This window comes from Corvus cornix, chromosome 7, assembly GCF_000738735.6.
Source record: "Corvus cornix cornix isolate S_Up_H32 chromosome 7, ASM73873v5, whole genome shotgun sequence".
NCBI classification, from domain to species: domain Eukaryota; kingdom Metazoa; phylum Chordata; class Aves; order Passeriformes; family Corvidae; genus Corvus; species Corvus cornix.
Window position 1 is genome coordinate 21971399 of NC_046337.1, and position 16627 is coordinate 21988025.

At 40.6% G+C, this 16627-nt stretch overlaps 1 long non-coding RNA gene across 2 annotated transcripts in view; it reads right to left on the reverse strand.

Moving 5' to 3' along the window:
• The window catches only part of LOC109145672, a 43983-nt gene extending 27356 nt beyond the window's left edge, over positions 1–16627 (reverse strand). The window contains exons 1-3 of one of the 2 annotated variants that reach the window (XR_002047228.3): positions 16504–16627; positions 3898–4118; positions 1896–1980 (exon numbers count right to left, since the gene is read on the reverse strand). This is a non-coding gene — a long non-coding RNA (uncharacterized LOC109145672). Of the gene's footprint in view, positions 1–1895; positions 1981–3897; positions 4119–8320; positions 8387–16503 lie in introns of those variants that run through there. The other variant, XR_005602408.1, reaches the window with a different exon arrangement.

Sequence of the window (16627 nt, forward strand, 5' to 3'; positions counted from 1 at the left end):
AATCTCAGGGGAATGCCTTCTTCCCTTGAGTCTGACAACCACGGTGTACAACCACAGCATGCCATTCTTGGGTGCCTGCCAGGAAGAGCTGCAGGCAGGAGGGGTCCAGCAGCTTATGGGTATCTATCGATAAAGCAGCAAAACAGTGACACCTCATCCCTTCCACTGTGCTCATGCACTCTCTTCCTCAACCACGTCATGCTTGCAGTTAGTTTGCCTGAACATCCATGAAAAGTACACTGAGGTCTAGAACTCAGGAAAACCCTCTTTTCTCCACAGAGATATACAAATAGATGATTCAAAAGGTAAAAGTTATATCTTAAAATATTGAGAACTGCATTTGCAAGACTGTGAGTCTCCAGAAAGTTAACAACACAACGTGCAGATGAAAGAGTTTTGATAATCTTTTCTGGACACTGTTTAATGTTAGTTTAATGGTCAGTTTTGATTTCTGAGAGGAGCTGAAGATGCACCCAAAGGTGCTACTGCAATTTAGCCAAACTATCAAATGAAGAAAACATTGCTCAGAGGGCTTAGAAGCCATAAATAATCATGTCATTGTAAGGGATCCACCATAACAATCACATTCCACACATTCTGCTTTCCTTAAAACTCAGGTTTCTGGTGAGCTGGATGGACCTTCTCTCATTTTCCATTTAAATTTTAAACTGGCCTGAAATTAGTCTTTTTCTATTTGGCATAAATTTTTAAATAGAATCTTCTTTCTCTCTGTTTTTTTTTTTTTTTTTTTTTCTTTTAGGTTATATGCAAAGCCAGAATCATATATCCTTGTCAGCTTTATTATTAGTAGGCTAGACAAACCTTGCATACCTGGAGCACACCCATGTTCTGAAATACAACAACATGCAAAAACACAGAGGGAGCCCTGAACTCTTACATCTTTACTACATGTGTTGCATTGGTGGCTTGAACTTGTACAGGTTGACTGATTAAAGGGTACTTTCACTTCATCTGATGTTTCTGATGAAATTCCAGATTACAGCTAGAGTTCTTTTGAACATTGCATTTAGTTTTAGTTCAAACTTTTTTCCCCCTAAGTTCTGACCTTATGATACTCCAGACACGTTCCAAACCATCAGTGCCTTCAAAATTTGCATCATCTGCAGTGTTCATTAACACACCTATTTTGTGTCAAGGTAGTCATAATAACATTTTTTCAGCCCTTTATATTTGATCAGCCTTTGAACCAATACCCTCTTTCCAAGAACTTTCTCTTTCAGCGCAGATAAATATCTACTGTTAGGGCAGTTTCTTGCTCATCGGATTCTTTTGCCGGTGCTTTATTGACATTTCTGGGACACTTCACCAAAACCTTAGCTGAACTGGTGCTTCAACAACTTTTACTCACAGTGCCACATTCTACTTTTCAGGCTTTTTACCTTCAGGGTTCTCAACTTTTCATAAGACCGTATTCTATTTCTTATACATTAACAACTAGAACTGAAGGAAAGTAAAAGGGCAACAAAAGCGTGCTCATCTAGGGGAAAAAAAAAAGACAGGAAATATTTATTCTGTCTTCAAAATTCTGAAAGTTTTCAGAACTTAACTCCAATAAAAATGCTCAAAGTAGAAGTGGAAATAAAGAATAATAATTAAGATATGAAATGAAGACACGTAAAATAGAAATATTAAATCTAGAGTCATCTAGAAATTTCTTCAGTGCCTTTTAAAGGTTACTGCCCTCTGCTTATGTCCTTATAGGTTTTAATGAGTTTCAAACTTTTTATTCAATGTTCCTAAGGAAGAAGCTGAGCCAGGGCTACAGTTAGTTTTGACATCTTATTTACTCAATAGAGAGATAACTTTCAAAGATAAAATATCTGTTTTAGTTTTCCTCCTGAATAAGTAAGCTTTGTGGTTTTTTTCCTACTTACCTGCTTTCCTGTTTGCAAGCTGCATCCTTTACTGCCACAAAGAAGTTTTATCTCATGGGCAAAGAATCAACGTTCATGTTTTTACCTACAAAGGAAAATAAAGGGGAATCGGTTTTCTACCTTTTTCCACCAACTGTGGAATCAGCAAAGAGACCTTACTTTATTTTATCAAAAAGTCAAATATATTTAGAATCCTATACTTACCTTAGTTTACATTTTAAGTCACTTACTCTGGTAACTGTTTTGTTACATTTGGAAAGCATCTCTAAGCTGCAGAGTTCTTGATACAACTGTAAAAATTAAGCCTTTCTATTTGTAAATGAGTAAAACCAGATAACTGCAATATAAGCAAAATATCAGCCTCTTTCTCCTGCCCTACAAGGAATAGCAAGTGCTCAGATCTGTGTATGTATCAAAGAAATAAACATGCATGGATTGAAGTGAATGCAATAGAGGGAGTAAATATGACACCTAGTTCAGATTAAACAAAAATGCTGCTGTGGTACTGTGACTGCTATAGAAAGGATACTTGTTTAAGAGGAAAAGGTACTATACGCCATAAAACTGCAAAGCCTTCCTACCCTGCCTTTACAAGCAGGTGGTTATGTCCATCACTAGGTCTATACACAAAATCTGCCATAAATTGTCTCTGCAGTTAGATGTTGTTGTTTCAGCAAAACAAAGATTTGTAACAGACTACTAGGAGGTCCAGCTTAAACCCTGTACCTCCTAGTAAAAATAGCCTGATACAGGAGCATAGCCTGCACTCTGGATCACCGTTGCTAAAGCTTTCCGAAGGTCTTATCTGTTTGCCTCATTTCAAAAATCATGAAATGTCAAGTGTTCTCTGTATCTCTGTGCACTGAGTTACAGTCTGGATTAGAGCCTGAATCCAGAAGATGATAAGTAGTCTCATTGCTGCTCTGTTTAGACAGTGTGAGATTGAGACCTTTTGTTTCAGCCCTTCCATAAAACACAGAAATAAATGGAGCAGTTTATTCTGCAAAGATCCTTGAATTCCCAGAGCTTTCTGCCTCATCCCTGGGGTAAGTATCACACCTATTCCCTGCTGTAATGTTCCAGCCTTAAAGATTTGGGCTGAGCTGAAGCAGTTAAGACTCACAGTCCTTTTCAGTGTTTGTGAGTCAGCCAAGGTGGCAATTTAATAACTTTTCCAAAAAGCCAACTGGTCAGGTACAATGCCTATATTCTAACAAACCAGAGTACTGTGGCCTCCTTAAGATCAAATTACACTCTTAACAGTGATCAGGAGCATCGGATTAATTGTAAACTTGAGGTTTACAAAACAGTTAATGGTAGATATTGGTAGTATTCAACCTGTTCCCATTTCTTCATCTTTCAGCAGTAAAACTTCCCATTGCAGTGCATTACAATATGGGAAATAAATATAATCCCTCTATCAGCACAGCTGTACAAACATGTCAGAACCACTCTGAACAGGAAAAATTGCTAAACAGCTCACATTATAAAAATTAAATATCGGACCAAAACACTGAACACTTCGCAGAATTTTCACTTCATTTTACAAAAGAGATTAACTGGATTCAAGGTGGGCTTGCAGACAGGCTATTGTAAATTGGACCAGAAATCATCAGCCACCTACAGTCTGAATTTGACCCCATTATATTAAACAAAGAGCCCTGAGAAATAATTGAGCTGGGAGCTGCACAACAGCCTAAACCCCTGCTGGCTGACAGTGTCCAGCAGAGAACAAATGAACCCACTACTAATGGTAGTCAACAGCTTCTGCAGAAGACTGAACTTATCAGCCTCTAAAGAAAAAACATTATTCTGCATAGTCCTTAAACCAACATGATGTAGAAAGCTGACCAAATTCTAGGCTCCTGTAGATTGCTAAAAATTTCTTCTGAAATCAAAAGACCATTGAGAATTTAGATTATGACCTTGTCAGCTTCTCCTTACAAAACAAGCATGTGAAAATAGTACCAAACAAGCTGCAACATTATTGTGTGTGTAGGACCTTGCACTGGCATTACAGATGGGATGATCTCTCGGCAGTCTGGGTGCAATGGCAGAGTCCCCGGAAGCACTGATGCACGATTATCATATGTTATCATGCACATGGGCTGACTGAACAGGTGTGCTCCTCCTCAGGTGAACGTGTAGGTCTCTAATGTGCCAATAGCTCATAAGAAAACACTGTCACAGGCTCTGAAGTTGGTCCTTCCCCAGTGACAACACCTGTCAGAGAGATGGAGGCAAGATTAGTTTTTTTCACTTTTGTTTTTTTAACATAGTTGAGCTTTAAGTAGTTCCTGTTCTAGAATAAATAGCTATGTGTTTTACAGGCATAATAAGGAGTACTGTGAATCTACAAACGTAAAAGCATTGGTGAATTTCTGGCAGTGGTCACTGCTATCAGCTACGGTTGGTGATATTCATGCTGCAAGTCAATGAAATAAAAGAAAGCTTCCTACCTAAATTAGTTGGAATACAAAGCCCAGCTGCTATGCGGAGGAAAGAGAATTAAATAAGCCATGCCCCACTTAAACTCCCCAGCACACCATGATTTCTCTCTGAACCTGCCACATCTCAAAAAATTGCTTCCATTCTTTTGCAGAAGTCAAAAGAGCAGGTAATTAAACCAGAACCTGAAGGTGCTCCTCAAGCCAGGCCTGACCTGCTGCTTCCATGATGCTCAGGCAGCTTCCCCCGGGGCAGGACAGACACAGACCCTGCGTGACACTGCTCTCTGCTGAGCTCTTGGCTAGGGACAGGGCAAACCCTTCTGTCTAGTCAGATAAAGTGGTGGGGAGACCATCCTCCCTTCCCTCCTGGGGCAGTTTCAAGCTTCACTCATTCCTCCACAGAGGCCTCAGCTGTCTGCAGGGCTTGGCTTTTACAAGGTTTATACTGGGGAAGAGAGTGGCAAACACAGAAATCTTTGTTAATCCACAGAAGAGCTTGTACTTGCTGGGAATGTCTTGCATTTTGTGAGAAACTTGGTTTATATTTGAAGTTTCACAATGAACATAATTTACTTGACAAATTGATCAGTTAAGGTCTTCTCAGGTTCTTCCAGCCGCCCTACTGAGTACTGGAACTTGTGGTGAAGGTCTGAATCTCAGCACAGTCCGATGCAGAGACAGTATATCATCTGCAGCATGTATACAGGGTACACTGATAATTCTGGTGCCACGTAGCAGGTCAGTCTGATTAGAACTCTTTTGCCATATTCTGTGTTTTGTCTTTTTTTCCTGCAACTGATCAGGGAATCTCAGAATTAATTAAATCTCTTGATGTACTTAGACAGCTTGTGGAATAAGTAGTAAGATGTTAGAGATACTGAACTTGTTCATTTGATTTCATCTCTGTAACCTGAGCTCCAATTTAATGCTGTACTTCTACCCTCTTGAAGACTAATTACTGCATGAGTTAGCAAGTCATCTCACTAGCTTTCATTTGTGAAGAGTGTAAGTCAGTGGAAATGTAATTCAGGTATTACTCTGGCTTTGTACATGACCGGTGAAAATTCAAAGATTTAGCAGTTAAATATATTTAACACTACAACTCTCTTTTCTTGAAGCCAACTCAAGCATGGTTATAGGTGAAGGAATATGCCTAACATTTAAACTCTGCTCTCAGCTCCCTCAGTAGGGACAAACTCAGTCACAGCTCCCAGTACCAGAGGAGTTTTCAGGATTTACACTTGTGCCAGTGAAGAGATGGTAATTCTTTAGATTTCACTTTTTAAAAACATATCACAGCTTTGTAGAAATAACAGCCTTAACATTGGCAGGAGCGTCACAGGACTGATTTTATAGTTATAGCACATGACTGTCCTGTTCCTGCTGGGTCTGCAGTGCTGCAGTGAAGCAGCTCTGAGCTCCAGGGTACCAAGATGTCCTGTTCACAGATACCTCTGCTCTGGACCCTTCATCTCTCTAAGATGAGGTACACGAAGAACTTAGTGAGACTCCATGTTCTTATAGCTCTGCCATTAGGACACTCCAGTGAAGGGGACCAGCTGTGTTTGTGCCAGAAATGCAATTTTGATAGCAAAAGAAAGATCAACAACTTGAAAATATAGCAAGGTAGAGACATAGGAAAGGAAAGTGGTACAGACAGATTCTTCAGTTTAAGAATGACACATTCAAGAAGCTTTAGATTGTGGGACAGTAACTTCCTTGAAAAGTTCATGGCCAAAATAATATTAATTCTAATTTCCAGGCACTCAGAGAAGCATATTTTCTTGTCAAAATGAAATTGATTAATCTCCATCCATTTTCAGAACTCCATAATAGGTGCAAATCTACCCTTAACACAGCTGAGGTTTTAGATTGTCTTGTTCAATGCACTTAAGTCCAGCAAACTCAAGCACTAGCCACATACAGAAAGGTTCAGAAAGATGTTACATGCAAGCCCAGGTAAACCTAAGTCTGCATTGCTGCTTCCACAGAGGTCCTTTCCTTGCTTCCAAGAGCAGAGGTAGCTTCGGTGACAACCACTCCTTGTAATCTTGACACTTGTCAGAATTATACCTCATACAAAAAAATAGCCCTCCAAACCTGTGCTTCCTGATGTGCAGAAACCCGGCCAGCCCTAGTGGGCACCTGTTTTGCCAAGGAAACACTTACCCATCCCTAGGATCACTGTAGTTCTTACATTACTGTCAATATTGTCATTGCTCCTTGCAATGCCTGCTAACCTTGTTGTTCTGCCTAATGGCACCAACATTCCCACCCTCAGTATCTGACATACAGTACCTACAGTCTGCTCACAACACAGACATCAGTTATTCTTTCCTAGAAGGCCTTGTCCCAGGAGGGCCAAAGGTGGCTTCTCGATTTATACCCTTTGGGTTAATGGATTTTTCCAATGGATTGTTACCCCCAGGATTCAATCTCTACATTGTTTCTCCATACACCTTTGAAAGGATTGCTTACAGGACCATTAATAACCCATAGCAGTTGCCTCCAGGAATACTATGACTAGTATTTGTTTTCTTAAGTTTCTTCTAGGTTGCTTCAGTTATACACCCTAGAAATGCATCCAAGCACAAGCATCACTGTCTGCTTTAGCAGGGCACCAGGTTGTCTGTTACAGAAAACATGCAACAAGTCTTGCATTAATTCAGACATCCATCCCTTATCTTGACATCTGAAAATGGCACCTTCTGGCAGCTTCCTCTTTGGTATTGTCTTTCTTTTAAGGATGATGTATAGTGGCAATTTTGCTTTATCTGCTAAGACCATCAGCAAAGTGACAAACCTGTTTTTTCATTGGCAGTGTTTTTGATAAGCCATTTGGGCTGCTTTAGTGCATGGTAATATGGTGTCTAAAAAATCCAATGCATGTCTAAATTAAAAAGGGGATGCCTAATTTGTGTTGCCTGTGTGCATTTGTAAATATTTGTAAATTTTCTACATTGCTGCAAAGTGTTGAAATTCTAATGCTTTTTCATATAGTTAAACTTTATCCTAGTGTTATTTTACATCTAATATCTTGAGTATTACATCATTTTTACATACCTAAAAATTAATGGTTTGACTGTCAGTCCAGCAAGACCTGTCCTGCAAAGTAATTTTTAATTGTCATGAGAACCCTGAAAGGACCTCTTTCTAAAACTAATGAGAAATTTTTGTTAGAAGTTTCCTAATCTGAATAGCTCATTCAGAAAGTCATTATTAGTAAAATAATAATTTTCTTCTTTCTATAAAACTTTTAGAAAGAAATGGTCATGAATCTACTTGGAAGTTTTCATATTTCTCATACCATAAAACATAAGGCTTCCAAAGCCTCTTCAAAAGGTGTGGATCTATGCCTTAAAGTACTCAGTAGCAACGGTAATCAAGATGTTTCAGAGACAAGGGAGAAAATTACACATATTATAAAATATAAACTATATTATATGCAAGCTAGGAGTAAGCAAGCAGTAGAAGGTGTTCACTCTGTTCTCAACTTTGAAGGAGCCAGTGGCTCAGAGCAGCTGCATTGGCTGCTTTTGTTTGTCACATTGAAGAGGAAGAGCAGGAAAGCAGCAGCTCTCAGAGTTTCTCCTCCCTGGGGTAAGAGGTGGAGGCTAATTAGGCAACACTGCTAGCGAGTGGCTACACTGGAGTAGCTAAAAAATATATCTGTCAATTTTTACCATCTTAATAATGCACCTTCTTATTTCATCCTTTCTAACATCTGCCTGTTTCTGTAAATCTATGCTTTCAAGTGAAAAAAGAAATTCTATAACATCTAGTGTTGAAACGGAAAAGTATTTTATATTCCCAGTGCTGATATCCTTAAAACTGGGGTACAAGGCTTCTCCCTCAGTATCCAGCATCCTGGTGTATTCCTTCAAAGTGTTAAGAGATGAGAAGACTATTAATTCTTTTCCCCTGAATGATATAGCCCAGTTTATGAGCTGGAAACATGTCAAAAGAAGCTTTTACCTGCTGTCATCACACATTGTTACGCCATATGATCTCCCTCCTCATCTGCAGTGTCACCCTTGAGCTAAGGCAGAGAAGATGATTTTCCTTAAGAAAAAGAAAGAGAAAACCACAGTCCAGCACTATGTTCTTGTCCCTCCCCAGCCTGGCAGCTCCTTTGCTTCTTGTGTCACTGCCAGGTTAACTAATGATACTTGTTCCCCTTTTTGGCTAAGAGGATCCACACAGTTTCGTCCAAGGGTCTTTTCTAATCTTTCTTACAACAACACAGTTGTTACAGAGGCTAAAGCAGAAATCAGTGTTTGGTCACCACTTTAAATTGTTCATGTTTCTTTGTCCATGGTTTCCTCCTTCAGGCCCAATACTCCCCAGGGGTTTGCAGAGCTTACCCCTCTGAGATTGTTCTACCAGACATCTTCTTACAGCATCTTTCACTTACATTTGTAAGCCAACAGACACTACTTACAGTCTTGACTTCATTTTGAAGACCAGTAAGTTCCAATCAACCAGAAAAATAATCTTGATAAATCTTTTTTTATTTTCTTGTCTTCTCATTCCATTAAAGAACTGGAAAAAAAAGTGAAATATCTGAATTTTCTACAAAATGGAAATTCTGGCTCCGCACTGACACTCTAAATGGGTGTTGAGACTCACCTTCCTACCAGCAAAGCAGCTTTTGACTTTTCTGTTTAAGTGTGTCACTTTGTATCATGTTGTGTCACAAGCCGATAATAATAATAATAATAATAATAATAATAATAATAATAATCAGAAGGCATCTGTATTAGGCATCTCCACACCTGTTTTTTGGGAAGTTTGTATTTTGATATGGATCCAGACTTTGCACCTGAGGCCCAGACCTAGGAGATGTGAGGTTTTGGAAAATAAAGCAGTGCCATGACAATGAGCATCAAATTAGACTGTCCTGGAAATTGCAGCAGCGATGACTTCAGCTTGTTTAAAGGTGTGAGGTTCTCAAGCACAGACAAAAGCCAAGGCTGGAGGAAGTCATCCAGCCTTGCTAGAGCTGAATAAAGGCAGTGGTCCCAACCCCAGGGCTGAGATCATTGGGAAAGCCGACTTTCCAAATGCTGTTACTCCCCTGCCAGCCTACACGTCTGACACAGAGGTGAGGCGACAGCCAAGACGCCCAGCACAGTAAGAGCAGAGGCTAGAGAGAGACGTAGAGGGGACTGCAAAGGCTGGGAACAGCAGATGATGTGAGCTGGGTGGGAGCCCCATCCCACCCCAGCAGACACTCCAGGCACCATTCTGAAAAATTGGAACCACATTGCAGGATACACCCTGCAAATAGCTGCACTGTCCAGTCCTTCAGGCAAAAAGCCCATTTCCCCACATGTTTCAGGCTCAATTCATCTATATGTGGGAGGAAGTGCTTGCCATCAGGACTGCATAGTGTTAGCATGGGAGCACTGGGCTCGTGTAGGGGAAGGGCTCCAGGACTCCTCCTTACAAGGCCAGTACTGTCTGGATGGGATATGTCTTTTGGTGGTTATGGTTGGGAACCATTTGTATTTTAATAAGGAAAGTTTGCGCAGTAGGAGTTTTGCCTGAAGTCTGAGAGACTGAAGGTCCTCAGAGCAAAGGGTGTGCTCTGCCCCACAGCCAAAGCTCAGGGGAACTAACCTACTCTGCACAGTTAACAGGTACAGTTGGGAAGGCTCTTAGGCGCCTTTTTTTTGGCGAACAAATATGTCCCCCACCCCCTTCCACTTAGGCAACACAGAGCATGGCTGTTTTTATTATGGTTCTGTTGCTTCACATAGTCCAGCTTTACTTCAATAATAAAAATATAGAAATATAATTAGCATCTTTGTTTCAAGGCACTGAGTTTTTAAATTACCATGTGTGACAACCGTTATGGCAGTGAAATCGTTAAAATCATGTAAATACTTAAACCATGTAGGCCTGGGAGATTATAGTTTCATTAGAGAAAAGGCTATAAAGTTAGACCTAGGTAATTACCTTTCCCATTAATGCTCGAAAATTCTTTGCTCCACTGAGAAGTGATTGTGGTGCATCATGCCTTCTGTGCTTTTACATTCAAACTGCAGGAGCTTTTATTTCATCAGCACAAACTGCAAGGAAACAGCGGCAGCCTTCCAGGTGTACTTTGCAAATTGGGGTTTAAATGTGGAACACATCAAATTAAAATTCAATATTAATTATTTTGTCTTGCTAGGAGCCTGAGTAGTTTAAAGCAGCAAGGGTAATTGTCTAACTCATTGTATGTGTCTACAGTGAACTTAATCATTATGTCAGCTTCCTAATAAAAGGTTATTATAGAAACAAAGATCCCAATTTTACATATGGTAGGCAAGGGAGAATTCGAAGAGCTAGTCTCCAAGGTAGACTTGAGGTTCTTGACAAATGATGCCCATGCTGTGATCAGATACTTAACAAGAAATCTCGTTATTAACTAGGCCTGTACAGATAATTAGCACTTGAGCTTCAAATTTTAAATCTGGCTTGAGATGTATAATTTATCAAAAGCTCCAGCTCACTGTCAAAGTCCTATAATAAGGCAGTGTTATTGATGAATTGAGATTAAGAGCAGATTGAAGAGAAAATTAGGCCACTGGTTAGTCTGAAAGGTCTGATTTCAATATTTGCAGTACTAATTTGGTATTATTTTGGTAAATGGATGTGGTCCCCAAGTGCTACACAGTATAAAAGAATAAACTGTAAGTCATTATTCTAACAAAAAAAGTATTGTTTACTGCATGCTGAATTTTGCAGCATAGCAGTCTGCTTAATAAGCTTCTTTACAGGATAAGTGTACCTGGTTTTATTGCATTAATTTATTATAACACATAGAGAATGCTGGACTTTTATTCAGGGTTAGAAAATGTAGCTTCTTCACATTAAAGATTATATTATGTTAGACTAATGATGATCATGTACGCCAATCCCTAGTTTAGCTGTTTCATTTATATCTTTGAATTGTCTTTGAAGCATTCTTCACACCAGAATGCAGATAGTAGCATTTCATCTATTCAAGCTACATAAAAAGAGCAATCTTTTTTTAATGATCGCCGGTAGCAATTCATTGCAAGTGGTTCCAAGAAAAAAATGAAAGAGTGACTGTATGCGAACTATCTACAGTAAACTGCAGCTGCAAAGGTGTTAGATACACATTCATGACCCTTAGCATAATAAGTCTTTTTGATACACATAATAAAATGACATTTAGGGCGATGTCTGATATCCAGAATTACGTTGGGTAAAACATAAAGTGGGGACAAGTTTGGGGTTTTTTTCTCAGTGTTTAATTCCTACCCAAACCACATGGATCATATCAAAAAGGTGCTGTTTTACTGTATATCCTATCAAATATTTATCAAACGCAACTGTGTATCATTGCATATATCTTATATATCACATCAGTATCCTCCAACAAAATAATAATGTCAGTCGCTGCCTGCTTCCAGGAAACTTTGCACCGGCAATCCCCTGTAACCCGTTATTGGCAGCAGCTCCTTTTCTCTCAGTTTCCAGCTGTCCAGCGGGGTATGCCAAGTCACAGCAGGACCTGAGGAGTGTTTGTATTCAACTGTGGCACTGAGCTTTATGGAGATTTGCCTTGTATATTGTGCACTTGCAGACAAGTGGGATTTCCAGGACCCAGCAGGGGCTCCCCAGTGTTTATGCTGAGGTGGTTTGCTGGTTGGCAAATTGCTTTGGGCCAGAAACGTGTGACAGAAGAATATGTATTGCATTAGCTTTTCTATCAATAACATCTTAACACTGACTTATAACACAATTGCTTTCATGCTGATCCAGCCTCCTAATTTTAATTTTCAGACTGATTGAATTTTGCAATCAGGCATCCTTGGCTATACTGGAAAGAAAAGCCTTTTTTTCCTTCCTTAGAAATAATACGCTTTTAAAAACATAAGTAACAAAAATATAAACAACTTCTACCACTCTAATAAGTCTTTGTTTAATACAGATTTACACAAATGTCAAAACCCTCTAATCTTTGATATATACATTATAATAATTTTAAGAAGGCTTAAAATAATTCATTCTTTTAGCTGTTACTCAGATGTACATACTGGAGTATCACTTTGCAGAACTGCTTGAGTCTTAGTAGATTTGTAAGGGATCCAAAAAAGGAGGGTACTGAATTCTCAGCACATAGAAATGATAATATAGACTTTTGTGTGGGTTTTCATTCAGTCATTTACATTTATTACCCACATATTATGGGCTGATCCTGATCTTGTTTATGCTGATGAGACTTCTGAAATTTGAGATCAAGAGACTCTCCCGATTGAACTAAAACTTATATCGGTGTAAGATGTAAATCTGAAGAGTTTTAAGGATAATTTAAGATTAAAGTGATCAATAAGCTCCAGTTTAATGTTAGTCAGAAAAATAATTCAGGAAGTATGTTAGAACTTTAATTGACATTTTTAAGCATACTTAGAGGTAAAAATATTTAGACATTCCAGAATTTGGGAGGAAAAAATGGTAAGTATATGCCAAATAGAAACATGGGGCACATCTTGAGGCTCTGTCAATTTAGGACACTGGAACTCCTCAGATAAGGCTGCTTTCTAATAAGTTTAGCTACCCAACTGCCTGACTTTGAAGTGTTTTCACACGAAACATTCACACAGCTTATAAGGGGAGCTGCACGCAAAAGTGGTGGTAGAATGTATGTTTTTATACTTGATTATAGTCATATAGTAAATCTAATAGCAATATAACACTTTTCATGAATTGAGGTAGGAAGTAACAGCTACCAAGTGATCACCGAGTAAAAGAATGGAAATGTTTATAATATGATACCTGGCATCTTACACTGCCTCATTAAAAACAAATGGGTTTTATAGCCAGGTGGTTCGTACTGTCGTTCCTGCATCCCCTTTTTAAGCGATTTGGTCGCGCCGGTGTAAATGCCATTGGTGTATGAAGAGCAGCACATAAGAGAACAGGGCTTGAGGATTCCTGTCGACATAATTACAGACTGTGACTACTTAGTGCAGGGTGGCACACGAAAACAGGATTTTGCCATGACAAAGTCCTTCAGCTAGCCCAGACACACTCAACGCTATAGGTACTAATGTCATCCCAGTTACAAAATTGCAGGCGCAGAATTTCCTGCGCTTGGAGATCGCTAGAAGAAAGGCAGAGTTCTGCCTTTTCTGCGTTCCCCCAGCAGCTGCGGCACACGAGGCTGGCGCTAGGAGCTCAGGAGCGGAGCGCAGGGGGCAGGGGCCGGCGGGCGCGCCCCGGGCGCAGCGGACCCGTGTGAGGGGCAGCCCGGCCGCTCCCGGCGGGAGCCGCGCCCGGCGGGAATCGCGCCCGGGACCTCCCGCCCGCGGCACGGCCAGCCCTGGCGCGCGGCTGCCGACAGGGGGCGCCCGCGCTCCGCGGAACGCCCGGTGCTGAGGGGCCGAGGGGCCGCGGGGCCCGCCCGCTCCCGCTGCAGCCGCGGCCGGGCCGGCGGGGACGGCCTGGGGGTGGTGAGCAGCTGGAGGTGGCGGCGCCGGGTTCTGTTTACATCGGGCGGAAGGGAACGTGATGCGGAACTGCCGGGTTTTGGCTTTTTCCGTGAAAAGGGCGAGAGCGGCCGCCTGGGCGGGAGGGCTGGGATGCGGTGCGCTCCCAAACTTAGGCTAAATAAAGCTTTCGGGATACAGACCGAAGCAGAACAGCGGCCGGCTGTCACCGAGCGGTCCCCGTCGGGTTTACATCGCCCAAGCCAGCCCTGGCGCTCTGCGGTGCCTTAGAGCGGACAGCAGAAGCCGGAGCAGCCCGGTTCGAACAGGCGATAGTAAAGAACAGCGCCTGCTACTACAGAGCTGCACATTCCCGGACGGGTTTTAAAACATACGCAGAATTTGAATTCTCTCCCCCCTCCCCCCCCCCCCCCCCCCCGCGTTGTTTTTTGTTGTTGTTGGGTTTTTTTGGTTGTTTTTTTTAAAATTTAATTATTCCGGAAGACAACTGTCCAGGAAACTCAGGTATTTTCCAAGTGGAATACAGCTCTATAGCCTGTGACAATGCACGGTGGTTGATGAGCTAGTTCTAGAGGCTTCTGAATTTTAATGATGTTGGAGATGATATTGTGTGTCCTTCAGCTTGTTAGAGTGACACCAGCACTCCATAAATCATAATACCTGTGTATTGTAAAATCAATACCAAAGTGCTATCTCAGCGCTAAACCTTAATAAGTTTTTCAGTGCTCTAGCAGCCTAAACTTTGCTGTAATGCCATTGGACCTGTGGGTTGAGATCAGAGCATGCTTAATTTGTTTTGTAATAGAGACTTTTCTTTAATGAAGGACCGATTAGTAAAGCTTTGGTTGCCACTCTAGTGATCAGTTGGCAGAACAGCCTCTGCAATTAAACTCGTGTATCTCTGTCCTGAAGCAAAAAAGCAGGCTTAAACAGTCAATAAATGTTAATCCAGTCAGAACCTGTCTGTGCCTTTGAAGGCTGCCCATGAGGGGTTTTTCAAATCACATTTTTTTCATCATTTTAAATATGGAGGTCCCTATAGAGCTGGTACATAGTGTACAAGGCCTCCCACTGCTCTGTAATAAGATCTGGCATACTAACAGCTTTCTGTACAGATCTGTCATCTTTAGGTTTGTTTGTCCCTCCCTATTCCAGCATAACTATCTGTATAGTTACTGGTTATGAAAAAAAAGCATTTTGCCTTTCTTACACATGAGAGTAAAAAGGCTACTTCAAAAATCTTTATACAAAACATGTCACTATGGATGCATATGATTTTATAATTTACAAGCATCTCCCTCAAACTTTTTTCCATTATTATTTGTTTCTTTGTGGGATGATACCCAGGGGAGGAAGTTTACGTTTATGCACAAACTGCAAAGTATACACAGGAAGTATGGAGCTGCCAAACTGTCCTTAAAACAAGCACAAAGAAAAGTTGAACCTTATCTAGATTGTTGTTGCTCTCTAGGATATGCTTCTCATGAAACACTGACAGATACTCATCTCACTGCTTTCCAGTCTTTTCTGCTTGCTTTCTTTTCCTATGAACAGGATAACAAAAGCAAGCTGATAACTAAAAGCAGAGTGAGAGTTAGCAGAAAGGTGTCAGATAGAGCTGGGAGGGAAACTCTTTTAGAGTAAAAGAAAGAAGGAATTCCCAGTCTTTCTGTTTGGGGAAACAGTCTTTGCTATGAACTTCATTTTCTTCCATTTCCCAGCTTATTTTTCTATCTACCCCTTTAGCTGCATGCATGATGTACATAAAACACTTACATACACGGGAGAGTGTGTTAAATTTAGCCTAATCATAACTGGCATCTCCCTTACGTTGTTCTGTAGGATTTAGCTTTTGTTCTTCATTGTGGGACTGAGAGCTTCACACAAAAAGATGAAGAGATTCGTATGAATCATTGGATTAGAAAGAAGAATTTCCTGCTGGAGAGAGAGAGAAGGAAAAGAAGGGTACCAGTCTCTTTTTACAAAGGACCAAATTCATCAGTAGCACAACATTCTGATTTCCCTGTAAGTCACTGTTCCCTGCCAGCATGGCTTGGGAGTGTTTGGAGACCACAGACTGAGAAAGGAAACTTGTGATGGCCTTCTGGACAATGCAACCAGTACAGTGCAATCATACAGGGTTTCAGCATAGGCAGTAGGTGCCAGTACTGTGATGGGATGTTCTCTGCTCTTTCCTGTTGGCTGCCAAAATGTTACAAACCACCAAGTTGGCTTTAGTTTAAGGAAGAAAGCCAAGGAAGTAATAGCTAAGTGTAGTACTGTAGGCATTATTAAATACATATTACTTACAAATATGTACATATAACCGCCATATAATTATTTTAATCATTTTTAAATTTTTGATTTTGATGAAGAATATTATGAAATTTTAAAAAATACAAATATATACATTTAAAAAACTACCACTCTCCCTTCCTGTTTTTTCGACCCCTGGCCGGTGCAAGACCAGTCACAGGCAGTGACAGAAGTCATAGTGTAACCACCCAGTATATATCAGGTGGGTCAGGTTCAGCCTGAGGTACACATTTTCTGATAACTGAAGCTCAAAAAGCAATAAGAATATATTTCGTACTATCATTTGCTGTATTCCCCTTTTCATGTACATGGTTCCATCTTTAGTTTCGATCGTTTAATTCAGACTAGTTTATGATACAGGTACTTATGACTTACCTCTTACACCACCTCTGATTTTAGCCCTCTGTAGGTATTTCTTCCAGCAGCCAGAATTATGTAAGACCGAGCTTGAGTTTTGTCTTCCTCCACCCTCCTGTGTTCACAGCAGTCCCTGGCAGCA